Here is a 23720-nt window from a genome sequence, read left to right on the forward strand (position 1 = left end):
GTTACAAGGCAGTTGCTGATTTGATTGTGAGAAAGGCAGCTTTGGATGAGGGCTGGCTTCACCTTGAGACTTTGGTGGCTGGGCTGGAGGCTGGCTGTTTGGTGGAATTTTCAGTCGGTTGATGATGAAATACAGCTTCCCAGACTTTTCTTGCTGGCTCTGGGTGCTTTTCCCTTTGTTATCCAATGACTTGAAGCTGTTTTCAGTTGGGACCTCTGAGTTCTGGCCAAGGTTTCAGAGTCCCATCCAAAGGGAAAGAGCGTTTTTCCGTGTGGCTCAAACTCTCAGGCCAGCCATTTGAGGTGAGAATTCACACTGCTCGAGCCAGTAGGGGGTTCAGCACCATTTTGCGGACTGTTTGCCTTCCGATCCTTTCCTTTCCTTGGAGGAACAAGAGACTTGAAAAAGGCCTTTGCAATCTCCTTCGGTCCCTTCATTTCCCAGAGGTCATAAATGAGTGGAAAGGGGACTGACCCGTTCTGGGTCTCACAGCACATTTTATAGTGGAGCTAAAAATTAAATTGAGGTTCTCACTATTCCTAATCCAGTACTTGTTCCATTCTATACCTCAACTTCCATGTTAATCTTTAAGATTTATTCTGGCTGAGATATGAGAGGCAGTTTCATGAACAAGTTATCACAAGGATAGTTATAAGCAATACAGAGGATGTTAATGGTATCTGTGGTTATTTGTGTTTGTGTGTGGAAAAATAAGAGAAAGCTAACATTTGAGTACTTATTGTGTATGTACCAGTCCCCATACTGAGAGCTTAGTGTACATTATTTGAATCTTTGTAACTACATTAAGGCATTATCTCTATCTTATAGATCCGTATATTTATGCCAAGGGAAGTGAAATGAGTTGCTTAGAGGAAATGCAACTGAGGTGTTTGAAACTCAAGTACATCTAACTCTAAGTCCTGTGCTCTGAATCACTGTTCAACTGATAACTGCCTCACCCTCCTCCACATTAGGGGTTGGTTATTTTTGGAGTCAAATTCCCTGTTTCATTCAGTGACTAGGAGGTAAATTTGTCAGGCTAGGGGAATGATTTGAATCCCCTCTTGGAGGTTACTTTTGCACTTGGATGCAAATTTATCTGCATGTCAGATGTGGGTTAATTTCTAGGCAGTTGGTATATACTTAACCTTTGTCATGTAAAGAGCCTGGGATTTAGAATCAGAAGATTTAGGTTAAGTTCTGGCTCTACCTTTTACTACTTGGCAAAGTTGTTTCACCTTTTCTGCACTCTGGCGTCTCTATTTATTACCTGGGAGCAATAATACCTTGCAATATTATTATTTTAAGAGACATCGGACATGAATGCATTGAGGGCTATAATGGCTTTCATGACTGATTACTTGAACACCAGAATGTAATGTGAAGGAGTCGGTGGTGATGCCAGTGGCAGGCGGGGGGAGGAGGAGAGGTGCATTTGGCTATGCGTGAAACTCTGAAATAGGTGCCCATCTGTTTTGAATGGAAACAATCACTCCTCCCTGGGAAATATTTCTGGGTTTTTCTCTCTGAAACTTTCCTCGGGTGTCAGGGTTTGTCTGTGATTCCTCACCCAAAGTAGAGGAGGATGAAGCACACTGGGTTTCTTTAAGCATCCCCTTGGATCTGTTGTAGCTCTGAACAAGAAAGGTTTGGCCAGGACCAGTCTTTCACTTTCTCCTCCAGGGAGAAAGACATTTGAGAACCTTCATGTCTAGCTGAGATGCTAGACCTAGGTCCTTCTTGTTACTGGCAGTGGGCATCTCTCTTCATCCTTTACCTTCATCCCCTGGTGGTGGAGGGTCAGCATGCAGCAGAGGCCCTACCTCAGTTTCTGGTTAAAATCTGCTTTAAAACCTCAAAGTTAAGGGAAATGGGGAAGAAGCTTTGTACATATTAGCTGGAATCTCATTTTGGCCTCTTATTTTGAATTTTACTTAGAATCCTTAACAGTCTTCATGTCCAAGTAGTGGAAGCATCAATACAATGGAGTCTCATCACCTACCTCTTATCTCAACCTCTCTGTTGAGGCCATGCCAATTCAGCAACCATTCTTTTCTTTTGGGGGTGGGTACCGGGGATTGAACTCAGGGGCACTTGACCACTGAGCAACATCCCCAGCCCTATTTTGAACTTTATTTAGAGACAAAGTCTCTAAGTTTCTCAGTGCCTTGCTTTTGCTGAGGCTGGCTCTGAATTTGTGATCCTCCTACCTCAGCCTCCGAAGCCGCTGGGATTACAGGTGTATGCCACAGTGCCTGGTGAATTCAGGAATTATTCTTAATGAAGACTGTTCACCAGTGTATTTGGAACACCAGATTGATCCTGAGGATTTTCAGACACATTAAATTAAAATATTTAAGGATGAGGAAAGGGAGTTGATACTTCAAAATGTTTTCCAGATTATAAAGTGAACCAGGAGGGTTAAGTACCTCTGCTGATGAATCTTCAAGTGTGTTACCTTTGGCAATTCAATTCTGTTCTATTTAATTTAATTTTGTTCAATGAGCATTTGTACATATTAGCTGGAATCTCATTTTGGCCTCTAAGCATAGATGAAGGTCAGCTTTGGGCTAAATGAAGTATCACTGGATTGGAAGAGCATTTCAGAGACAAATAAATTCCTGAACACAGGTTTAGACTTATTCTGAAATACCTGGATTCTGCTGGGCACTGTATGTAACAGATTCACACACTCAGTTGTCCTGTGGCTTAGTGTTTTGTACCTAGAGAGACCTCAGAGAGAAATATATAAATTTGTACTGGAGATTGAACCCAGGGCTGCTTTAACACTGAGCTGTATCCCTAGACTTTTTTTATTTTTTATTTTGAGATAGGGTCTCACTAATTTGCTGAGACAGGTTTTGAACTTGAAATCCTACTTACTTAGCCTCCCGAGGCACTGGGATTACAGGTATGTACCATCTGCTCAGCACCCCAAAAAATCTTTGAGAAGTCCTTTGGAGGTATTTCTCAGAGGTTACTGCTGCTTTGCCATGTGTGGGAGAGGGAGAGGGCATGGGATAAATAAAATTTCATGGGCCTAATGTAGTGCAAAGAACACAGTGAGGCTTTGGTCTCAGTACCATCATTTTCTAGATTTCTGTACCTGAGGAATTTTTTATCCTCATTGGGCCACAGTTTCCTCATCTGCCTCCCTTAGATTCAGATCAGATAATGTATATGAAATGGAAAGCATTGTACCAAAAAAAAAAAAAAAAAAAAAAAGATAGGTGGGATGCCCTTTGGACACATTTCACAGGAAGCTAATTCAGCAAGCTTTACTATAATGCAAGATTGTGCTAAGGATCTGAGTGGCTCAAGCCCACAATAAATTGAGATAGGAGATGGATTAAAAATTAGAGTAATGTAGTACTTTTGGAATTTTTTTTTCTTTTTAAACTTTGGATACTATGAATTTGGAAAACATAAAATAATAAAAACTGCAGTAAACTCTCAAGTCTAAGATAAATAGCTTCTCATTATTTTTTTTTTCTCCAAGTGGTGTTGGTTTTTAAAAATGTCACAAGGTATGTTCTTTTTTTCATGTTTTTTTAAAAATTTATTTGTTCTTTTTAGAGAAACATGACAGTAGAGTTTATTTTGAGATGTTATTCAAGGTATGTTCTTTACCTGTTATGAATTCCACAGCATCCTGAAACACTGTCATAATTTTGTCTTTGCTATATTAATCTATTCATTCTTCAGCATATAATTATTGGGTACTCTCTGCCAGGCATTGTTCTTAGTTTTAGTTATCAATAAGACTATTTATTTCTTCAAAATCTCATTACTTTAGTTCTGTGGGGATATAACAAGAATTTGGAGAAAAGTCGTTGGGAAAATTTAGTATTCAGGGTTGGCTTAATAACATTTTGCTTTTTAAAATTTGCTGAGCTGGGATTTTAAAATATTTTGGAACTAGTTCTTGCATGGTGATTGTCAATGGAGCCAGATATGGTTAAAAAAAATAAGATCCCAAATTTTGTATTTTAATTTTCATAATTTCTCTTTAAAATTAATAGACTTAGGAAACTTAAGTAGGATTAGAATAAAGTCCCAGAGATAAAATAAAGTTGGTTCATTAAAAATATTTAAAAAAAAGCCAGGTGTGGTGGTGCATGACTATAATCCCTGTGGCTCCAGAGGCTGAGGCAGGAGGAGCATGAGTTCAAAGATAACCTCAGCAATTTAATGAGATCTTGAGCAACTTAGCAAGACCCTTTCTCAAAGTAAAAAATAAAAAGGGCTGGGGATGTGGCTCAGTATTTAAGAGCCCTGAGTTCAATCTCTGGTACAAAAAATTTTTTAAAAAATGAATTAATATACTTTATATTTCTGAGTACCTTTAGCCCTATAGAAAAATTGAGAACAGAATGAGAATTCTATTATATTCCTTTTACCCTTTGTACCATTTTTATAATAATAACCTTTTTATTGTAGTATTTTATATATATATATATATATATATATATATATATATATATATTTATCAATAATTTTTGTTAAAAATGTTCTCAACTAGCTATTATAGAAGTAGAAAAGAATACATCATATTTCTGCTTCTCAAAATATTTATAATTCCTATATGTATAGTTTGAAGTCTCTCTTTTAGTAAAATAATTTGCTGGACACTTAATGCCTGCCTATTCAGGGCCAGGGCTTACCACAATCATAGTAGAGAGTCAACAAATACCTACTAAATATATTAAAAAGCAGAAATGAAAGATCTAGACGTAAAAGACATAATCTCTGTCTTTAGGAACTTGGGAAACAATAGCAGTGACTAGAGAAAACTTCAAAAGCACATCAAATATTATTGAATTAATAAAGAAGATATCTGTATAGGCAAACAAAATATAAAGTCATTACCAACAGTCCTATAGTCTTTATTGGGACTGTACTTTTTTATCATCATTATTGTCTTTGTTGCTAAACTATTCATCATCATTATCATAATTATGATTATCATTCTGTCTAAATTCAAGAATTAAAAATCCTTCCCATATCCCCATGCTAAGTTTAAAGTGCAGGCGGGTGTACATGTGCATATACATGTGTGTGATTTGGGCATTTGTGTGATTTTGGGTTCTTATGATTTGGGCGCTTTTAAAGTGCCACCACATTAATACATGCCACTTGCATTGCTCACCAAATGTAAAATGAATTAAAATTTGGGCTTTGTATAGGGAGATCACCCTTCAGCAGCCCATGAGAGCTATAACAAAATGCCTTGCAGTACTGTAACTTCCTGAAAGCACATAAAACTTAGAGAACCGGTAAACGTTACAAAGGCTGTTGGCACTTGTCCCTCAGGATGTACCTCCTTGCGATTCAGGGAAACAAGTTGATCTAAGGTGGAAAGGTAGTGGGTGGGAAGAATGAGAGAGGGAGAAAGAAAGAGAGAGAGAGAGAATGAGAGTTAAATTCACTCAGGAATAACTCAAGTTAACTCTTACTTAGATGGAATTCTAATTTTAGAACGTGTACATTATGTAGATTTTTAAATTGAGATAATGCTTACATAATATAAAAAGGAAATTAAAAACAAATGAAAATTTCAATCAAAATGCTAGGAAGATATTTTCTAGACATTGACAGACTGATTCTAACATTTATAAGGAGAGTCAAAAGACCCGGAATAGCCAATTCAATATTGAAAGAAGAAAGCAGTTGGAGAACTGGCACCACTAGACTTCAAGTCTTGCTATAAATCCATAATAATCAAGGAAGAGTGGTGTTGGCAAAAGAATAAACAAATAGATCAGTGGAACAGAATGGAGAGCCCAGAAATAGGCCCATAAAAATATAGTTAACTGGTTTTTACCAAAGGAGTAAAAGGAATACGATGAAGAAAAGATGGTCTTTTTAACAAATGGGGCTGGAACTACTGATCTCTGCCTGCAGATATAATGAATCCAGACACAGACCTGACATCCTTTACAAGAGTTAGTTCAAAATGTATCACAGACCTGAATGTAAATGCAAAACTGTAACACTCAGAAGACAACATAGGAGAAAAGCTAGGTCATCCTGAACATGGTGATTAAAGTACCATACTAAGGGCACCATCCATGAAAGAATAATTGATAATTTCATTACAATTAAAAACTTCTTCTCCATAAAAGACATTGTCAAGAGAATGAAAATATAAGCCACAGATAGGAAAAACATGTTTGCAAAAGACAAACCTGATAAATGACTAGTAACTAAAATATAAAGAACTCTTAAAGCTCAATAGTAAAAAAGACAATTGGTTAAAAAATAGGCAAAGTTTCAGTTTTTCCATATATTCAAGATATCACTTATAGGAATCCTCAGTTCTTTTTTTTTTTTTGTAATTGAATATTTGGTCTTTTTAGATATACATGATAGTAGAGTGTATTTTGACATATTATACATACATGGAGTATGAGTTATTCAAATTAGGATTCCATTCTTGTGGTTGTACATGATGTGGAGTTTCACTGGTCACATATTCATACATGAACATAGGAAAGTTATGTCCAGTTCATTCTACTGTCTTCCCTAATGGCATCCTCTCTCCTTTCCCTTTATTCTCCTTTGTCCAATCCAATGAACTTCTATTCTCGCCCAACCCCTTATTGTGTTAGCATCCACATATCAGGGAGAACATTCAGTCTTTGTTCTTTTGGGATTGGCTTATTTCACTTAGCATAATAGTCTCCAGTTCCATCTATTTACCAGCCAATGCCAAAATTTCATTCTTCTTTATGGCTGATTAATATTTCACTGTATATATACACCACATTTTCTTTATCCATTCATCTGTTGAAGGGCATATTGGTGGGTTCCATAGTGTAAGTATTGTGAATTGAGCTGCTATAAACAATGATTTGGCTGCATCACTGTAGTATGCTGATTTTAAGTCCTTTGTTTTGTACACTGAGGGGTGGTATAATTGGGTCAAATGGTGGTTCCATTCCAAGTTTTCTGAGGAATCTCTATACTGCTTTCCACAGTGGTTGCACCAATTTGCAGTCCTACTAGCTGTGACGAGTGTACCTTTTTCTCCACATCTTTGCCAACATTTGTTGTTATTTGAATCCCCAGTTCTTTTGGTCAGGACCACCTAGTTTAGCAAGGACTATGTCTTAGGTGGTCTCTATAACTCAGTTTATAGCATAACTCCAAGTGAGTAATTACTGAGCTCTCAAGATGCATTAAGGACTTAAATATGCCTAACATAGCGCTTATTTATTGGTGGGAAAATTCTTAGTGGGGAGTAATTAAAACCTCATAATCTATAAACTTTGAGGATATAAAAGAGTTCAGTTAATTTCCATTAATTTGTTATTTTGTAGGGTCAGAGTCTCAAGAGAACCAGGTCATAGAGAAATGCTCCAAGCACTGGGCTTGCTATCAAAAGTACTGGGTTCAGATCCTGATTCTTGTTGGTTATGGAAGTCGAGGAGAGATACCAGTGTCCTCACAATATAAATGTGGAGGAACAGATGGGATTACAAATTAATGTTTACTGTGCCTTGGGTGTATAGTATATACCCTAAACTATAGTATATAGTGTATTCAATACATTATTGAATACATAGTGCTAATTTGTTTTATTTTATTTTAACAATAAACAGAAGATGGTTAGTCCAAGAAGGTGATGAATAGTCATTTTAGGTTTCAGGATACACTCCCAGATTTGGCTTCTCTTGTTTTGACCATGGGCAGTGCTGGAGTCTTTCTCTGAATCATGCCCTTTCCTCTTTGTGTGCTCAGGGTTCTGATGTTGGAAGTATTTGCCTATTACCTCCTCCCTTCACTATGGAGTATTCTTGTTCTCTTTCTCCATACCTCCTTCATTAAAAAAAAAAGCGCCTCCCAAAAAATTCTGAATAAAAAAATATTGTATCACATTAAGCAAATTAACTGCTGCTTAATATCATGTTTAGAGGTAAACAGTTTTTCTAAGACTTTTTTCAGTCATTCATTACTGAAGCAATATTGAGCTTGGATGTTAAGATGTTAAGATAACCAGAATAATGGCTTTGCCAGTGGTGATGTAGGATGCATTGGAATAGAAAAATCTCAAAGTAATGACTAGAGTCTATGTGGATTTGATGTGTACAGGGGCACTTTTGGTCACAAGTTGCTGATGTAGCACATTTTTTGCTGCTTACACTCTATTGAATAGACAAGACATTATTAATTTTAATAGTCTCAAGGGTTTGTTAATTCAGGAAAACCAGATCTTTTTGAGGGACAGAGTTATTGATGGTAGAGTAGATATAGTTTCCAAGGAATCTTTCCTTGGAATTGTCAAATCTGGTATTACTTACACCTGAATAATATGTGGACCTATTTTATAGAGAAAATTTTTTCAGTTCTTCAAATGATCAATTATTAGTATGTTATTAAAAAATATGTACAAACTTGGGGTTTGGTATGTAGCTCAGTGGTAGTATAGTTGCCTAGTATGCACAAGGCCATGGGTTTGATCCCCAGTAACATACACACACACACACACACACTTGTGTGTGCAAAAACTTGACGTTATATTTACTTCTTTTTTTTTTTTTAAATGTGGGGAGACATTTTTTTTAAGAGAGAGTGAGAGAGGGAGAGAGAGAAAGAGAGAGAATTTTAATATTTATTTTTTAGTTATTGGCGGACACAACATCTTTGTTTGTATGTGGTGCTGAGAATCGAACCCGGGCCGCACGCATGCCAGGAGACTGCGCTACCGCTTGAGCCACATCCCCAGCCTCTATATTTACTTCTTATGCTCATATTCTTATGCAACTATAAATCCAAAGCAAACTTATGAATGAAGTCAAACATAACTATAAGCCTGCTTATGTTTAAATTAGAAATATTATTTTAATGTGACAGGTATTGTGGTTTTGTTGAAATTAAGCACTAGTGTGGAAATTAGAGTGGAACATGTATCCTCAGGGTCCAGTTCTGTTTAATTTGGGTCTGTTATTTAAATGTATTAATACTCATTCAAAGAATGCTTGTTAATGTAAGTTTGTTGAACAAGTTAATTTTAATAGTCTCAAGGGTTTGTTAATTCAGGAAAACCAACTTTCAAACACAACTCTCTAATAGGCAGTCATCAAATGTCAGTGTTAAAGAGGTATCATTTGATAATTTTCTGAATTTACTTGAAGATAAGGTTAGCATTGTGGAGATAATAACATTAGTATTATGTAGTTATCTAATCTCCTTTCAAATAAAAACAGGAACAGAACCATTCTACTTTGTGTATTTATGCTTAAGAATTTCTGTTTATAAATTGGAACTTGTTGGTATGTGAAAAGTCCGATTCCAAATCACACATCTGCTCACAGCATGAAAATGGCATTGATTGCTATGACTGAACAGATTAAACTGCCCCTCGCCACGCTATGACTCAGTTTTCCCACCTCTTCTTCTATTTCTAGATTGGTTCTTGTCTTGATCTTTCATTTGGCATTTGTACAATTATAAACACAAATGAAAAGTCAGGCCTTGAAACTCTATGTTGGTATTTGGTTACCACTTGTATTAAAATGTCAAATTGTAGAAGATACAAATTTTAAAAATTCCAGAAAACTCTATTCTATTTTCCTGGGATTCCATCCCTCCCTTATTTTGGGCTGTCTTCTGCATATAAGAAGACGTTCCATTCTTGACTTTCTAGGTCTGGCTTATTTCACTTAACATGATATTCTCCAGTACCATCCATTTACTAGCACATGCCATAATTCTTCTTTACAGCTGATTAAAATTCCATTTTGTGTAATATATATATATCACATTTTCTTCTTTAACAGGTATCTGTGTTGGTTCCACAACTTGGCTGTTATGAATTGCACTGGTACAAACATTGATGTAGGTGCATCCCTATAGTATGCTGATTTTTGATCTTTTGGATATATACCAAGGAATGAGATATCTGGGTCATATGGTGGTTCCATTCCTAATTGAAATTTTGTGGGCTGTAAGATTGCATTTATACTTTGAAACACACTGTACAAGGGCTAAATTTGGGCTCTTTTCAGAAAAACTTCTGATCTGTTCTTTTCCTTTGGATTTAATTAATGAAAACTGTGATGGCCTCAGAGTAATTTTTATTATGAACCAAAATTAAATTAATCGCTTCATATATGAAATCTCACTGAAACCTTGTAATAATTGCATGAAGTGGATAGTTTTCCTGTTTTGCATAGGAGGACAAGTGACTCTAAGAAATGGCTAATCACATGACAAGTGACAGTGTCAGAATTTTAACCTATATCTTTTTCATTGCAACAGGTGAATTTTTACCCACTTCTTTGTTATTCTCCATGTGCCTCCACTCTATGTTGTGAATCTCTCCTTTACTGCTAATAAGCTCAACTGTTCTATAATTATCCCCTTATATGTTTTTCTTTTCTACTGAGTCAGTGGAACTTAAACTTTAGTATGCTTCAGGATCATCTGGAATATAATTTTTTTTTCTAAGAAAGTCAGACTCCATGCTTCTCTCCGGATTTACTCAATAAGAAATTTTACATGCAGCATCCAGGAGACCTTCTTGTTTTAGCAGCCTTTCTCAGGTGATTCTGTTGCAGGTCTCCCTCTGGCCACATGATTAAACTGTGTGTGCCTGAAGAACCATAATTTTTTAAAAATCTGTCTTTGCATCTTAAAGACTGCTCAGTAAATCTTTGTTGAATAATTGAAAGAAAGAATGAAAGAAAATGTCAAGAGAGCATGTATTCTTGGGAAGAATATATTTTTGGCTAGAGCCTTGGAAAGTTTAGAGATACATGTTTAAATATCACTTAATATACTGGGTCTAGACTCTCAGAGGCCAAGTGTGGCAAGGAGCCTATGAGAAGGGGACAAAAAGCACGAATGTCTGTAAGAAAAAAGCGAAAATTTCCTGGGTCTTCCAGGATGCAATAGAAAAAAGTCTTTCCCTTTTCTAAAACTAAGTTAATTGAACTAGAAAAATTTAAGTGCCTTTGAGGCCCAGAAAGATGTTAGTTTCCCTAGTTTTTGACTTGAAGTTCTGTAGACTTGCAGTTTTCTGCATAATTTGTAGGTCTGAGGTTAATGTGGATTCTTTTATTTGGCATAATTTTTTAAGAGTACTTACCAAGTACCCTTGCACTTAATAAGGCATAGTCTTTTCCCTTCTCAAGTTTCTTATAAGATAAAAAATTTAGGAAACAGTAAAAGAGCAGAACATGTAATTGTGGAGATAACTGCTCTGTTTTTGCAAGTGCATGGAAGTGTTTCTATGCTCAGGGGGCTAGCAGTGGATGCTGGAAGGTAAGAACTGGAAAGAATTGGATAAGCAGGAAACAAAGAGAAGTACAGCAGAGTCTTGGCAGCCAGACTGCTATGGCTGGCTCAGTTAATAGTGGAAGATGAGCCCAGAGTAGTGGGAAACGTGCCCCAGGGAGCATGGAGAGCATTGCTCTGTACAGATGTGTTTTATGACATCCATGAGAGCTTTGGATGTTGTAGAATTTTGACCATTTCCTTCATCTGAAAGCAGATGCAGTGTCATTCTAAGATTAATGTGACAGCAGCATGTCAGATAAATTGCCAGGGAAAAGGAATTGAATTGGGAAACTCATTAGAAAGCTGTTTTCTGAGGTCCAGACATGGAATGATAGGTTTTAGACCAGGATGGTGGAGCGTGAAAGGAAAAACTAGAGGAGATGTGGAAAGGACACTGGCAAGACAGCATCAATGCCAGTGTTGGACAGAAGCACTGGGAAACTCACACATTAGTCGATGTGCAGTATATGAGAACCCAAAATTCATTTTCCCATAAGAACCCTTGGTCAAAGATGAGTGCTCTAAGATTATCATTAGGATCCCATGTCTAAGTGTCCTGTGGCTATCTTACCTTCTGTTGCTGGCAGAGCAAATAAATGACTCTGGAACAAATGAGGACAATTTTTTGTTTCTTTTTCCTTCCTCAGCTGTTGTGGCTCTCCCACGTGGTCCCCATAGTAAGGACTACTCAGTAGGGGCACTTTTGCTTGGGACCTGTGAAGGGCATCTTGCTAATGAGCCAATCCTTGGAAACTTGTGGGTTTTGGATAGATAACAGGAGTTGGGTAAGGGACAGAGTTCCGTGGTCAAGTTAATTTGGAAAATATTATTAGAGAATGAAACAGATTTCTTTGCTGCAGGACTTCCCAGAGTGTTTCATATGGTAATAAACATGTTGACTGTCTAAGAGAGGTTAGCTTGCAGCACTTCACAAATGTATCAGACCATGTTTTTTTTTTTTTTTTTTTTTTTTTGTAGGAGAAGCACCTGGGAGGAGGGATGCATAGCATATATTCAGAGATATTAAGTTCTGGAGAGTTTGTCTTTAAAAATGTCCCTTATACTAAAATTGGCAGTATAATGGGAAGAAACAGGAGTCTGGAATTTAGGTCTGGGATCTACTACCAACTGGAGACCTAGTGCAAGTCAATGAACCCTCTCAGCCTCAGTTTCCTCAGAAGTTTTAACTAATACTAGATGAATTCTCAAGTTTCTTTCAACCATGAAAGTCTGAGATCATGTGTATGTTCAAAAGAAGAAAATGATCTATGATTTTTCTATTCTATAATAACTGGTGGTAGAAGCAGGAAGAGGCTCAGAGGAAAATAACAAGAACATGAGTAAGATGTGGTTTGAACCCCTTAGGTGATTATATGGTTGGGCACAGTTGCTGTGCTGACTGATGTAACAGAGATAAATGAAGTTTGTAGTTTGTTCTCAGGCTTCTCTGAATCTAATCATGTCATGTGGCACATGGGGAATTATTCCAGTTGCTAATTCTCAGGGGTCACTTAATCTATCTAGTCCTGGTTTTGCTGCTTAGAAATTGACTATATATTAGGATTGCTGTATGTATACACATGGATGTATAACCAATGTGATCCTGCAATCTGTACATGTGGAAAAATGAGAATTCATACTCTATTTGAATCAAATGTATGATATGTTAAGATCACTGTATTGTCTTGAGCAACTAATAAAAAAAAAAAAAGAAATTGAGTATATACAGTCATCCCTTGGTGCCCATGGAACTGATCCCAGGAGTCACATCTGCAGATGTTCAAGTACCTTACATTAAATGACATAGTATTTGCATACAATCTTATGTACATCCTCTCATGTACTTCAAGACATCTCTAGACTACTTGTAAGATCTAATAAAATGTGAATTCTATGTAAACAGTTGTTACATTACATTATTTAAGCAACAATGACAGGAAAAAAGTCTGTGCATTTTCTGTACAGAAGCAACCATAGTAAGGACTGATACACAGTATGCAAATAAGACACGGGGCAAATGAAGCTTAAAGAAATGCTGGAGAGAGACTGAGGACCTAGGGAGTGGCCAGAAGCTACAGCAGGTGTCAATTATATCTTCTCTGAGGCCAGAGAACATTGATTTCTTTATCTTTATGTTACCTATAATACATAGTATATATTAGGAGCTCAGAAACTTTCTTGGATGAATCAATATTAAGTTATTAAGCTATTAATCTAACCAAGTGTATAATTTGAAATAATATCTAATAAAATGTAGGTTAAATTTAAATAAAATAAGTAATAACAATCATAAGCTAGTTAAGTCTTGGTTTTGATATTTTTCCATCCATCCTTCTGTGTCTAGTTTGAGAGTGATTTTCTTAAGAACTTTTATTTTTATCATGATATTGGGTTAGTAAATTCATCAGTTAAAAACAGCTAAGGATACTTTGTGTCTCCTGTGAACTCTTTTCATCTCTCTGAAGCTTGCTGGCCTCTGTCATAGGAGGGTGATATTCTTTCTAGCTAGAAAATCAGATCCTGAATGGCTGAAAACATGGGTTTTATTGTTAGACTTGGTTTGGAATTCTGACTGCCTTTGTTAGCTATGCTGTGTTGAGGGATTTAGTTAGTATCTCTAAACTTTCCTTTTTTCATTTTTAAATGAAAGCAATAATATATCTGTCCTGCAATTATTGCAAGTGCTGGTTCTACTCCTGAGATGCTTCAAAAGTGAATCATCTGTCATAAGAGTCTCACCCAAATCAGGTTGGTTTTCTCTTGGTTCTATGGACTTATAAGTACAAACCGTACCAGGCTATGAAATTTCAGAGGCATACTAGAAAGTTAAAACAGAAATACAGGGACTGTTGTGCCCATTTTCCTGGTCTGGTTAGTCAGAAAAGAGGAAAGCAGACTTGTGCATCTCATTTTGAATCAGATGATAAACACTTTAAGAAATTCCTTATTGATTGGAATTTCTTCAGCCACATTCATTTTTCCTAGTTTCCTATGTCTCTAAACTTTACCATAGAGGTCTTCCGAAAAGCCAGCTTAGTTCGGGCCATCAGATCAGTCCCACAACTCATTTCGGTTTACAGAACAATTAAGGGAGGGGGCTAACAACTGCTGAGCACTGAGCGTCTACTTACATGGTGGGAAGGTTTTATACATAATTATAATTATTATTTTTAATAACTTTATGAAATAGGTATAATTATCTCTTTTGTATAAATAAATAGAAGCACATTCACCTCTGGAGACTGTACAACTAGTATATTTCAGAGTGAGGAATTGAACCCAGATAGTCTATCTGGTCATTAACATTTGAGATTTTTGATGTGATTGAACCAAATTAGCTGTATTGGTGGGGTTTTCTTTTACTGTTTCTATGTTTGGAAACTTGTAAACCAACAGGATTAGCCTTTTACCCCTTAATACTGTAGGAAAATAGCTTTCATAATATCATGCTAAGAGAAATCAAAGGTCAAATGTCTTTCATAAGTGGAAGTAGGGAGAGAGAAAAAAGGAATTGAAAAAGGGGTATCTTAGGAAGATAGGAGGTTAATAGTTAACAGGAAGGGCGTTGAGAGGGAGGGATATATATTCATATATTTGTATATGAATATAATATGTACATATTATATTCATATACATATTATATTCATATACAAAGTACATATTATATTCATATACAAATATATCTCAATGAATTCTTATATATAAAATAATAATGCACTAATAATAATAATAATAATAATAATAATAATAATAATAATGGAAGATCAGTAGAGTAGAGCAAGTGGATCAGGAGGAGGGAAGAGGGAAAAGAAGGGGAAGGGACTGGGAAAGGAGTGAATCTTACTGTTATGTATAATTAAAATAAGCCAATAGTGCTGGGGCTGGGGCTCAGTGGCAGAGCACTTGCCTAGCATGTGGGAGGCACTGGATTCTATCCTTAGCACCACCTACAAAAATAAATAAAATAAAGGCATGCTGTCCATCTACAACTACATTTTTTTAAGTGCACCAATAAAATTAAATAAAATAAAAGCACCAATATTTGAATAAAAAATTTGTTTAGTAAGGAAACCAAGAAAAACTGTTTGAGAACCCTTAGACCCTGCTTTTTTCCCTCGTGATGATGTGACATTGATGCGAGAGCATATTTCAAGAGAGTTTGATGTTTGTAAACATTCCTACACCCACAGGCTCGGACATTGTTAATATTCATTTTTCTGAAGTAGTGAGGTAAGTCCCAACTATAAAGGTTCAGTTATATAGTAACAATTTGGCTGTTTTCTCAAATATGGAAGCAATCAACTACATGTTTGATTAAGAAAGTAAAAGCCAGGAGAAAGCTGTCTGAAGATCTATGGCACCTATTCTGGCTTTGTGAGGACATTTCATTCTCATTAGCAACTGGCCACTTGGAGTGCCATTTAGCAACACTACTGAACACCATGGCACCACATATAGTTAAACAGCTATGTCTATTCAGTGGAATACAATAGAACAGAGGTAAGGAATGAGACAATTAAATAGACTGGAACGGAACTATTCCTAACATGAATAACAGAAAAACCAAGGTGAAATGCATGTGTTAATACTTGATTTTTTGAGATTAAAAATATACAATTCATAGTTTTTATATACATGTAGACTATTTCTAGAAAATACTAAGGTAACAGATAACTAGTTGCCTTCTTAAGCAAGAGATGATATTCTGAGGTGGATGTGGGATTTACTTTTCAATTATATGGGACGTTGTGTGGGATCTCTGGAAATTCTTGAGCTTTTTTTCGAGAGGTACAAAAGACCAAATTTATTTTCATAATAACACTAAGATGTTTTTTCTTTTTTCACTCCCATTCTCTCATGAGTAGAAGGTAGAACTTTCCAGAGGTTGTGACATGTGATATTGCAACAAATTGAATCCAGAAGCATATATGCTAATCTAACTGTGTTGATGAAGCCAGACATTTAAGAGATTTTCAAAAACAAAACAATGTCACTCTTCTCCCTAAGTTTTCTCTGAAGAGAAGTTTTTTTTATCTAAAAATTATTACTTGTGCTCACATTATTATTATTTAAGAAATTAATATTAATAAATTAAAAATTTTTATTTTGTTTTAATTTGTAAACATTTTAATTTGTAAAAGTTCTAATTTGTAGGACAGTAAATTCTAGGAGACATAAACACAATCTCTTTGAGCTTCTCTGGGCCATGTCTGTTTCCCTCAGTGCCTCACGTGCTTGGAAGCTTTACTGTGTAGTGGTGAAGGGGGATGCCAAGAAGGAAAGAAATGTGAATGAAGCAAAAGTTTGCAATAAAATAGAGCTTTTTCTTTTTTCCACTTCCATAAAGGAGATCTGCAAGTGCTCTGGGGTTGAATGCTCTAACAAGTTCCAAAATAATTGGAGAAGCAGAGGCCAGTTGTTCTGAGGATCCTGCTCCACAGAGAATGTTCTGCACCCATTGATGTAAGTAGAGCCAGTTGCTGAAGCTGTGTCAACACTTGTGATTGAAGACAGAGACAGGAGCCCTGGACTCCCCTTGAAGCCCTCATTTATCCAGGCTGGTGTCACAGGGGGAGTTTAGTGCTTGGGTTTTGTGCTTATAGCTAATGTCAAATGAGGAGACAATGCATTTGATTATATAAGAAACCTGATGCTGAATTTCAGTTAACACTTTCCACTTCTACAAATCTGGTTGTGATGAGACCCATGTGAGAGGCCAGTCTTGGGGTGTACTGGCTAAGGATGTCTTCCCCAACTCTGAGTGGGGTATCTGGCCTCAGGCTGGGATTTCTCCATCCTTACTGGTTCCACTGGACTCTGGGGTTCCTGGATTGCTGTGTATTTTCTAATATTAGAAATCTCATTGAAGTTTTTTTTTTTTTTTAAAGTTACTTTCTTCTAGCAATAATTTGAAGTGACTTACAGTAAAACAATGCTTAATAGAAACATCAAACCAGGAAAACAGGACAAGAGTCGATATATAATACAGTAAATGTATAAGAATTTCTAGCCCAGAGATTCTTACTGCAGATCAGTACAACACTAAACTGGGACTCATGGCAAAACAAAACAAACAAAAAAAAAAAAACAAAAAAACAGAGGCATGATGCATTGCAGAACTTTTATTAGTTTATTAGGACACCAGGAAGCATTCCTACATATCAAGGTGGTTTGCCACAGGTGAATCTTTTTCTGAATGGGACTTCTTTGTTCAACTTTTGGTAGGCTCAAATCTTACCTACGAATCTAGACCTGAAGCAATTTTTTGGATCAGAGACCTTACGAAGCTTAAGCTCATTGAAATTAGAAACCATATCTTCTTCCTGCCTCCCTTTTCAACCCTAGCACAGAGTCTGACACGTGGAAGATGCTCAGTGAGAACCCACCTACTTGACATAGACTTTACTGTTTTCCTCAGAGCTTCAGAATGCTTGTTGAATGAATGAATGATTGAGTAGATAATGAGGATATGCGAGTGATAAGTGATGATTGGCTATGAGCAGGGGCTAATGTAGTATATATATATTTCACATTCTCCAGGTTTCTTCTCACTGTCACAATGCTCCTTGGATTATATACTGCTTTCCATTTGTTATCTGGAGAACTCTTCATTACTCCTTAGCTGCCTTGTGGTGATAATTCATAGTTTAATATTATAAGTTCTTTGTTTTCCACAGATTTCCCAGAAACTTGCTTTTTCTTCCCTCCCTCCCTCCTTCCTTGCTATGATAGACTCTTGATACAGGAGAGCTTAGAAGTTTTAACTAAAGCCTTTATGGTATACATTTCAGAATGATTAACTCATAGCTATGCCTGACCACTAATCAGAAGTTATTGCAGCATCTCTCTGTTACATTAGATTCCCAGACATTATTTATCTATGAATCATTCTGCTTTACCTTTCAGAAACTATCATTGTGGTCTTTTCTTTCTCTGTCACTGATCTTAAATAACTATTTCCAAAAGCCATTGTTTCAATATCCAAGGCATGTACTGTATATAGACTTTCCTGTGAAACCTGATTTGGGTGCCATCCAGCACCCCCACCTTTATAATATTACACTTGGAACCTTCTCAAATATTTTGGTTAGAACAATAGTTATTGAACATTTGTGCTGTGTAAGGAACCAGGAGAAGGTTTGAGGGGCACAAATATAAATATATAAATAAGAGATAATCTCAGCCTATGTTTGGCAGGAGCTAAAAGAAGAGAAAAGGAATAAAAAAGAGAACTATACTCAAAAGAGCGACAGTCTAAGGAAAGAGAGAGCACTTGATTCTTGGTTGGTCAAAGAACAAATGTCCTAAATAAAGAGGGTGCAGTTTGGGATTGGAAACTGGTTCTGGAAAGGAATTCAATACCTACAGGAAAGATGTGGGTCAGTCATTACAGCTGATATAGGCAACAAGGACCCAGAGAGATCTGTGTTGGGCATGTGGGGTGAACAAGAGGGAAAACATAGAAGTCTGCTTAGAGCAGAGTGTGGGTTGAAGAGTGGTGGAAGATAAAGGTGGAAGATAAAGAGTAGATGCCAGACTGGGATGTCCTGACTGTCGGCCGGGCTGAAACATCTGGACACCATTTTAGGGATTCACACCTGAATTGTATATTCTTGGGAGGGAAGGAAACATCTTTTGGAGATGTTCATTTCTGATGTCCTTTTTGATGAGCGTGTGTACAGTTCTGAACCAGACTTAAGGTGTCAAAAAAAGTAAACCCCCAGGGGGAAATACCTGAAAGCCTAAAAAAATATGTGCATGAGATTTTTAAAATTTATTTTTATTTATTTATTTAAATATTTATTCTCCAGTTCTCGGTGGACACAACATCTTTATCTTATTTCTATGTGGTGCTGAGGGTTGAACCCAGCACCCCGCGCATGCCAGGCGAGCGCACTACCGCTTGAGCCACACCCCCAGCCTCCCTGCATGAGATTTTTAAACCAATGTTTTCTATCAATCGCTTATTTTTTTCTTCAATCACTTATTTTTGCTTTGATCTTTACAGAGTTTATAAAGAGCAGATTTAAGGATTCATCACAAACTATTCTCAGAGCAGATCCTGGGTTGCTCCCCAAATTTTTATTTTCATTGTTTCAATTTTTGTTTCATTATAACTTTTCATATTTCACTACATATTTTAGCCCCAAATGTAAGTTATACAGTATAGTAATAATGTTGTCAAGTCTTCCTGGTTGACAATGTATCCTGAATTGCCTCCTAAGCTTAAATTTACTCAAAAGTTCCTGTTTCTACTTTTAGTTTGATGAGCGGGATTTAGAGTCTCCTTTCTCAACACTCAAAGCAATTTTAAGAATTTCTCACTGGTGTCTACTTGTCTTACAAGAAAAATTCATAGTCTCATATATTAATTAATTCTTATTATATATGAGTTTTCTTTCCCTCAGATGACTGTGATTTCCTCTTTTAAGATCTGAGTCTCTGTCAGTTATTTTTGCTTTTGCACAGCAGTTAGCATAGTATTACACCTGTAGTATTTTCTTTGTGGGTAAAGGAACTGGGTAGTTTATGATAAGCTGCAGGAGCCCACCTGTTTCCATGTTTCTCTTCACCATTACCTTTCTTTCTTTCTTCTTTTCTTTCTAGAGAATTGTTTTCAGTAGATCTTTGCTACTTGAAATATTTCCTATTGACAGTATCAATATAACCTAAGAGCTTATTAAGAGTTCATAATTCAGGCCTCAGGATAAAGTAGAATACATATTTTGCTTGGCATTTGAGACTTTTGTTTTCTTACACAAGTCACCTAGGGATCATGCTAAGTACAGGATCTAACATATTCATAGTTCTTAGGTAATGACAGAATAGCTAGGCCTTGAAATTTTATACTATCAAAGTAGTTATTTCTTTTCTTAGAGTGTCCTTGGACAATATTTCCCCCATACTGTGACACTCCTCTACATACAACAGGTTTATGATAGTTGGTACCTAGGGACTTTGGGCTGAATCCAGTCCACCAACCTGTTTTGGTAAATAGAGTTTTATTAGAACATAGCTATATTAATTTATCCATAGATTATGTATGGCTTCTTTTGTGCTACATTGGCTGAGCTGAATAATTATGACAGAAATTATATCTTTACAGAAAAAAGTTTACAGACTTTGACTTACAAGAAGAACCCTAACTTTTTTTAAAGTTAAGCAAGTAGCTATGATCTTTTGCCCTTGTGGCAAAATTTGTAAGCCCATCTTAATTTGTCTCTATTCTAGGAGAAGCTGAATCGTAAATTGTAATTCCCAAGTAGACAATGAAGAATCTTGAGTCCAGTTGATCCAAATAATGGTACCAGAGAATCTATGACTTTCCAAGTCCCATTTAATCTCTCCCTCTTAGAATAAAAGATTACAATTTTATTGAGATGTATCCTTCTTCCACAAATTGATTTCCTTAGTTGTTTAAGGTAAATTTGACTTTCCCAAGAATTGGAAAGAGTAGAAGAGGAAATTCTGAGTAGACATATGTTTGGGACCAAAAGAAAAAAAATCCTTGCATAGGTTGGATATAATCTGCATTTTTAAGCCTGAAAAGGTATTGTTGGTCTCAGCCCATTTCTGGACTATTCATTGCACAGCTAGATTCAGATGGTGTGGGCTTGGAGTTCTTTTAATTCCCCTGGAGAATCCCACCACCTGTCTCATATTTAGGGTTTTGTGAATTGTGAAATAATGGCAGACACAAGCTCCAAGAATAGCTGCATGTGTATGCCAAGCATACAGAGATGGAAGGCTTGGGCCAAGAAGCAGGAAATATGGAAGAGGGGCTGGGATGGAGGCATCTGCTCTACAAACAGTGCAGCCGGAGGCTGTGGGAGGAGAGAGGCGGGGCCCCATGCAATCATTCAAGGATGTGGGCACTCTGCTCTGATCTGCAAGTGTTGGAGATCCTGGCTATGCTTCTGGAACCAAATTTCAGTAGAGGTGGGTGTGAAAGAATTGAGATCCTTTCCCTCATCCAGAGTTATCTGAAGCCAAAGACGTTCAGTGTGGAATTCTGTGGGAAACTTGGCTGTGGCTCCAGGAGCTTAGTTTTAGTTCCCTTCCCCTCTTTGTCTGCATAACACAGGACACTAACAGGGTATTTTGAGAAGATGGTGTGGACATAAGTCTTTGCCTCAATTCTAGAGTATATCTCACCCCCAATTAACTCAGAGATTATAAGAGTGAATTAGGATCTCTTACACTAAGAACTACCTGCCCTGTTGCTGGGAACCCTCATCAAATCCTCTCAGGCACAGTTAGCTCAATATCTCAGCTGGTCAGAATATGGGGGTTTAAAGCCAAAGTTATTGTTTGGCCTGATATTTCAGCCATTCCCTCTATTGGAAGAAGTATAGCACATTAATTATTTAACTAATAAATTCCACAATTATCCATCTAAAAATATTCCATGTAAGGGGAGGGTGTGGGAAAAACATACACTGAAGAATCAGAGATGCTTGAGTTTAGATTCTAGATTCGTGAGCTAACTAACTCCTCATTGAAATTCTAATTCAGTCACCATGATTTTTCTCTCCCCATTCCACTTTCCCTGAATCTGTGCATTGGGGTGATTGAATGTTTCCTTCTGTCTGCTTTTGCATCAAACTTTGCATATGATGAATGGATATTCATCATACCATGTTATATGAAAATCATTAAGTGTCTGCCTTTCTCCCCAGATTGTAACGTTATTGATGGAAGAGAGTTTTATTCATATATTTTTACCCCTACTGCCTGACACATATTAGCAATTAAACATATGTTTATTATACTGAAAGGTACGCATTATGTAACTTTACTTTCCTAAAACATGGCTTTCTCTTATGTAAAATGAAGGTGATAAAGATATGCTTTGTGACTTTGTTGTGAGGATAAAATTATGTAGTGTTCAGAAGAATGTTCTGTAAATATGAGGTACTCCTGGATTGATTTTAATGTATTAGAAGACAATAAGATATGTGGAAAGCATGCAGAGATGTTCTAGACCACTTTTTCTAAACTGAATGATTGATGGGGGAGGATCTGGAGACTTGTAAGACATAATTTCAGTGAATGAATTGACACTGGACAGGGCTTTTAGGTCTCTCCCAGGAGATTATATGCTTATAACAGTAGAGACATATAATATTAATTTCTGAACTTCTTTACTCTCCTAGGCACAATTAAGAATGCCAATATTTGGGCTGGGATTGTTGCTCAGCGGTAGAGTGCTTGCCTAGCACACATGAGGCCCTGGGTTCGATCCTCAGCACCACATAAAAAATAAATAAAATAAAGGTATTGTGTCCAACTACAACTAAAAAATAAATATTTTTTAAAAGAAAGCCAATACGTAATAATTGTTTTTTTTTTAATTTTTAATTTGTTCTCATTAGATATAAATGAGTAGAAAGCATTTTGACACATCCTACATAAATGGAGTATAACTTCTCATTATTCTAGTTGTACATGATGTAGAGTTACACCAGTAGTGTAATCATGTAAGCATATAGGGTAATAATGTCTGATTCATTCCATTCTCATCCCTACCCCCACACTCCCTCCCCTTCCCTCACTCCCCTCTGTCTACTCCAAAGTACCTTTATTCTTCCCTAGCCCATTCCCTCTTACTGTGAATTAGCATCTGCATATCAGAGAAAACATTCGACCTTTAGTTCTTTGGGATGAGCTTATTTCGCTTAGCATGATATTCTCTAGTTCCATCCATTTACTAGCAAATGCCATAATTTTATTTTTTAAGGCTGGGTAATATTTCATTACACATATATACCACATTTTTAATCCATTCATCTGTTGAAGGGTACCCAGGTTGGTTCCATAATTTAGTTAATGTGAATTAAGCTGCTATAAACATTGATGTGGCTGTGTCAACTGGGTCAAATGGTGGTTCCATTCCAAGTTTTCTGAGGAATCTCCACGCTGCTTTCCACAGTGGTTGCACCAAATTGCAGTCCCACCAGCAATGTATGAGTGTACCTTTTTTTCACATCCTTGCCAACATTGATTGTTGCTTGTATTATTGATAATTGCCATTTCTGATTGGAAAAGATGGAATTTCAGTGAGTTTTGATTTCTCTAGTTTTGAACACTTTTTCATATTTTTGTTAATGGATCCTATTTCTTCTGTGAAGTGTCTTTTCAGTTGCTTAGCCCCTTTGTTAATTGGCTTGTCTTTTTGGTGTTAAGTTTTTTGAGTTCTTTATATACTCTGGAGATTAATGCTCTATCCGAGGTGCATGTGGTAAAGATTTTCTCCCATTATGTAGGTTCTCTCTTCACGTTATTGATTGTTAATAATAATTGGTTTTTTGATGGGCTTTGCAAAGCTAAAATCTTCTGTACCTCAAATCTTTCCATATCTGTAACTTGTATATGCCCTATCTTGAGAAGGTGAATGGCAGAACTATTAGACTGAAAACAAAGATTTGGAAAGAAGA

The 23720-nt window shown here is 36.5% G+C and overlaps 1 protein-coding gene across 5 annotated transcripts in view; it reads left to right on the plus strand.

The window, feature by feature from the left end:
* The window catches only part of DDR2 (discoidin domain receptor tyrosine kinase 2), a 162985-nt gene that overhangs the window by 1678 nt on the left and 137587 nt on the right, over positions 1 to 23720 (plus strand). For all 5 annotated transcript variants that reach the window (XM_081307616.1, XM_081307619.1, XM_081307615.1 and 2 more), the window contains exon 2: positions 16631 to 16746. The gene's annotated coding sequence lies outside the window, so the exon portion shown is untranslated. The remainder of the gene's footprint in view (positions 1 to 16630; positions 16747 to 23720) is intronic.

This window comes from Spermophilus citellus (genome assembly GCF_964194105.1).
Source record: "Spermophilus citellus genome assembly, chromosome: 9".
NCBI classification, from domain to species: Eukaryota; Metazoa; Chordata; class Mammalia; order Rodentia; family Sciuridae; genus Spermophilus; species Spermophilus citellus.